Raw genomic sequence first — 5,705 nt, 5'->3', positions numbered from 1 at the left:
GCTCCAATCACAGCTAATATTTACTCAGGACACACTGGTGCTGGTTGTTTACAGCTGGCATCTGTTCTTATTGACTTGCACGTCAGTCGTATTGGCTAGAACCCCCACAGTGCCTAGGTTGTTAAGTATATCTTCTCTTATCTCTGATAAAAATGAATGGGAGACTCCAACTCTGATTGCTTAGAAAAGCAGTGGGATAAGACTTCCCAAGATGATTCCTGGCCTGTCTTGAGGGATGAGGAAGAGTTAGATCAGTAAAGGACAGTGTGGGAAGGGAAGTGTTGTAGTAATTCAGGGGACCATGTTCAAAGAAGAATTATGGCACGGAAAAAATGTCCAGCTACCAACCTGAAAATAAAAAGTAAACAAACAAAACCAATGGAGCCATGAAATTATTTGGTTGGTCAACCATCTTGATAAAAGACATTAAAAAAATGCCATCTAAGTGTTATTTCTGGTAATAGTAAACTGAGTAACTCAGATTAACTCTCTCACTGAAAGAAATAAAATATTATGAGCAAAATGTATATATGGGTGTGTGTGTGTGTGTGTGTGTGTACACAGCAATTTAAAAATATTCAAGATCTGAAAAATTAGTGGCCCCTCCTTGGCTAGTTTTTAGATGAGATCCAGTAACTGCAAGGTAAGAGGAATATTGAATCATCAAGGCTATCTTTCTCCAGAAGGTGCTTAATGCCACAACAATTTGAGCTCTGGTTGAATGTCTGTATTTTGTCCAGAGGGACGTCAAGGCTCTCAGCCTATTGAAGGTGGGGAAGTTTGCAGAAGAACCCTTCTTCTGAGCTGGAGCCCCAGGGGCAATGTCCTTAGCTATGAATAAACCTGATTTACATTTTTCTTTCTTATCTCCACAACCATTGGGAACTCTGAGAGCTGCCTTGGTGACTTTGGAATGGAGAGGAGAGAGAGAAGGAAAAGAAAAGCAGATTTTCACTGGGAAGCTCCAGAAGAATCCTTGCAGATTTAGACCATGAGTAGGCAGGCCATGGACTCTCAAGGCTTGAACTTAATATTAGGTGGTCCAGGTCTGCAAAGCCCCCTAGATACCGGGTAGATAGAAATGCAGATCCTTTTTAAAGGGAAAAACAGGTATCCTAAGGTATCAGAAAATCCTCAGAATATTTTTGAGGGCAATGACCAGCAAGCATGCAAAGACACAAGCATTGCTTATATGCTGATTGAAATGCATTCAAGACTTAAATGTAAGACCATACTATAAAACTAAAAGAAGAAAACACAGGGAAAATGTCCATTGACACTTGTCTGGGCTATGATTTTTTGGACATGACATCAAAATGAAGGAACAAATGCAAAAATAAACAAATGGGGCTATATCAAAGTAAAAAGAGTCTGTACAACAAAAGAAATAATCAGCAAAATCAAAAGATAACCTACTGAATGGGAGAAAATATTTTCAAACCAGCCATCTGATAAGTGATTTGTATCCAAAATACATAAGGAACTTATACAACTCACTAGCAAAATACAAGCAATCTAGTTGGCTCGGATGGTAAAGAATCTGCCTCCAATGTGGGAGACCTGGGTTTGATCCCTGGGTTGGGAAGATCCCCTGGAGGAGGGCATGGCAAACTACTCCAGTATTCTTGCGTGGAGAATCCCCATGGACAGAGGAGCCTGATGCACTACAGTCCATGGGGTTGCAAAGAGTCAGACACGACTGAGCGACTAAGCACAAAGGAGTTGAATAGACATTTTTTTCCGAAGGAGACAGACAAATGGCCAACAGGTATATGACAAGATGTCAACAAAACTGTCAGGAAAATGCAAATCAAACTACAATGAGTTATTTTCTCATATCTGTTTGGATGGCCATTATAAAAAAAGAAAAGAACAAGGGTCAAAGATGTGGAAAAAAGTGAATCATTTTGCACTATTTGTAGGAATGTAAATTAGTGCAACTACTATGGAAATCAGAATGGACTTTCCTCAAAAAATTAAAAACTAGAACTACTAGTTTTAATGTACCACTCCTGGGAAAATCTGAAAGAAATGAATCAGTTCAGTCAGTCAGTTCAGTTGCTCAGTCGTGTCTGACTCTTTGCGACCCCGTGAATCGCAGCACGCCAGGCCTCCCTGTCCATCACCAACTCCCGGAGTTTACCCACACTCATGTCCATTGAGTCAGCGATGCCATCCAGCCATCTCATCCTCTGTAGTCCCCTTCTCCTCCTGCCCCCAATCCCTCCCAGCATCAGGGTCTGAATACATCAGTATCATAAGATACGTGTACTCCTATGTTCATTGTAGCATTATTTACATTTGCCAAGACATAGAGATAGTCTCAGTGTGCACTGATGGGAAAAAGAAAATGTGATACACAAACACACAGGAATAATATTGAGCCATAAAAAAGAGTGAAATCTTGTCTTTTGTGATAACATGGATGAGCCTCAAGGGCATTGTGCTAAGTGAAATAAGATGGGAAGGACAAACACTGTATGTTCTCATCTACAAGTGGAATCTAAAAATGCTGATCTTATAGAAACAGAGAGTAAAATGATGGTTACCAGAAGTGATAAATTGACATAATGAAATATTGTACGGCACTAGAAGGGAACTGATACAATATATAACAGATACAATATATACAGACACAATAACATGAATGAATCTAACAATTTAAGATTGGGTAAAAAGCAAAAGTTCATATAGTATGATTCCATTTAGGTAGAATTTTAAAACACAGGCAAAACTAATCTATATCGTTCAGTTCCATTCAATCACTCAGTCATGTTCAACTCTTTGTGACCCCATGAACCGCAGCACACCAGGCCTCCCTGTCCATCACCAGCTCCTGGAGTTCACCCAAATCCATGTCCATTGAGTCGGTGATGCCATCCAACCATCTCATCCTCTGTCGTCCCCCTTCTCCTCCTGCCCTCAATCTTTCCCAGCATCAGGGTCTTTTCAAATGAGTCAGCTCTTTGCATCAGGTGGCCAAAGTATTGGAGTTTCAGCTTCAACATCAGTCCCTCCAATGAACACCCAGGACTGATCTCCTTTAGGATGGACTGGTTGGGTCTCCTTGCAGTCCAAGGGACTCTCAAGAGTCTTCTCCAACACCACAGTTCAAAAGCATCAATTCTTCAGCGCTCAGCTTTCTTTATAGTATTATTAGGGATACATATTTGTTGTTGTTCAGTTGCTCAGTCATGTCCAGCTCTTTGTGACCCCATAGACTGCAGCACGCCAGGCCTCCCTGTCCTTTGCCATCTCCGGAAGCTTGCTCAAACCCATATCCAGAGAGTCAGTGATGCCATCCAACCATCTTGTCCTCTGTTGTCCCCTTCTCCTCCTGCCTTCAATCTTTCCCAACATCAGAGTCTTTTTCAATGAGTTGGCTCTTCATATCAGGTGGCCAAACTATTGGAGCTTCAGCTTCAGCATCACTCCTTCCAATGAAAATTCAGGACTGATTTCCTTTAGGATAGACTGGTTGGATCTCCTTGCAGTCAAAGGGGCTCTCAAGAGTCTTCTCCAACACCACAGTTTAAAAGCATCAATTCTTTGGTGCTTAGCCTTCTTTATGACCCAACTTTCACATCCTTACATGACTACTGGAAAAACCGTAGCTTTGACTATATGGACTTTTGTTGGCAAAGTGTTGTCTCTGCTTTTTAATATGCTGTCTAGGTTGGTCATAGATTTTCTTCCAAGGAGCAGGCAACTTTTAATTTCGTGGCTATAATTGCCATCTGCTGTGATTTTGGAGCCCAAGAAAATAAAGTCTGTCGCTGTTTCCCCATCTATTCGCCATGAAGTGATGCAACAGGATGCCATGATCTTAGTTTTCTGAAAGTCAAGTTTTAAGCCAGCTTTTACACTCTCTTCTTTCACCTTTGTCAAGAGGCTTTTCAATTCCTCTTTGCTTTCTGCCATAAGGGTGGTGTCATCTGCATATCTGAGATTATTGATATTTCTCCCAGCAGTCTTGATTCCAGCTTGTGCTTCTTCCAGCCCAGTGTTTCTCATGATGTACTCTGCATATAAGTTAAATAAGCAGGATGACCACATATAGCCTTGATGTACTCCTTTCCTGATTTGGAACCAGTCTGTTGTTCCATGTCCAGTTCTAACTGTTGCTTCTTGACCTGCATACACGTTTCTTAGGAGGCAGGTCAGGTGATCTGGTATTCCCATCTCTTTAATAATTTTCCACAGATACATATAATAACAGTAAAAATATAAAGAAAAGCAAAGAAGCGATAACTGGAAAAGTCAGATTGATGATCACCGCTAAAGAGAGGGTTTTATATATGGCTCTGCAGGTAATATTGATAGTAAAAAATAGTTTTTACAAAGCAGTCTGACATCGACCATGTAGTTTCAAGGCAAGAACCTAAATTTATGTTCATTCTTCTTTTTTAATGTTAGTACCTATTTTCATCTTAATTTTCCCACTTTTCTATTCAGTTACTTCAAACTTTAAAAATCAGCTAATATAAATGTTAACTTTATGCTTGTGTTATGCTGAAATTTGATGCCTAAATATATGCAAAAACTTAGCAAAAGAAGTATTTTCAGGCAAAACAGTTATATATGACTGACTGAACTCTGAAAAATATCATGCAGAAAAACAATCACACTCAGTGACCTCATGTTGTCTTTAAAACAACAAACGTGGCTATTTGAAAAAGTCTAGATGATTAGTTTATTTCAGTTTTCATTCTGTTATTAGGTCATGAAAAAATATGATGTTTAAGAGTGATTTGAGGAGATACACAGAAATCTAGCGTTCAAGATAAGAGGTGAAAATTTAACTTTTATGACAACTTCTTTTTAGCATTTTCACAAAGTTAAAAAAGAAAATATGGATTATATATTGAAATTAATAGGCTTGGCAAACATATGTACTTTTGGAAACAGTGATTTAAGTTTAAGACATATGCAAACTTTTTCCAATGAATTATGTATAGCATATCCATCATCTCCCAAATCATTTATGTATTTCAATATCTCTCCTCCAAATAGAATCTACAGGAATGTAACTCCCCAAGTTTTAGCCAACATTCACACTGTGTGTTTCCAAGACTAACAGTCTCACATCTAAAATTTGGGAGTGTAATGTATATGGCTATACATTAATTTTTTAAAACATTTAACAAATGTTAAAAATGTTAGTGACAACTCCTGGGCTATTTAAATCTCAACGCAAATCTCTTCATCTTCACCCTTCTATCTCTCTGTACCTCTTGCTTTATTTTATCTCCCAGCTCTCAGCTTCTCTGAGGAAGACGGGGACTTCAGAGAGTGGGGAAGGAAGTTATCTATGAAATAATACTATGTGTAGAAAGAGCTCTGAAAGTAAACTGCAACCTTTCATCTAAAATTTTCACTCATATCAGTAAAAATCTGACAGAGTAAAAGCCCTGGTATCTTGGCTGTGACTGTTTTCCTGTTGTCAATCAAAACCCAATACTTAGCATCTGTTGTAAATGTTAGAATTCTAAGTAAAGGCAAATTGATGCATTTGTGAAAATTCTAAGTAAAATTTTGTGAATGCGTCATATTTTTAAGAAATTTGTTACTTGATCAATTCACTTAATTTCAAACTTCAGAAATGCATCAGTTGAATAATAAATTCATGTCAAGGAAAATAATCCCCTTGTTCTTCATCTTGTCTTGTTAGCTATTGCAGGTGGTGGCCTGCTTGCCCCCCAGTT

The sequence above is a fragment of the Bos grunniens genome, chromosome 9 (genome assembly GCF_055505025.1).
Source record: "Bos grunniens cultivar Pamir isolate PY7600 chromosome 9, Bosgru_T2T1.0, whole genome shotgun sequence".
In the NCBI taxonomy this organism is placed as follows: Eukaryota; Metazoa; Chordata; class Mammalia; order Artiodactyla; family Bovidae; genus Bos; species Bos grunniens.
Note: the sequence above shows the minus strand (reverse complement) of the source record.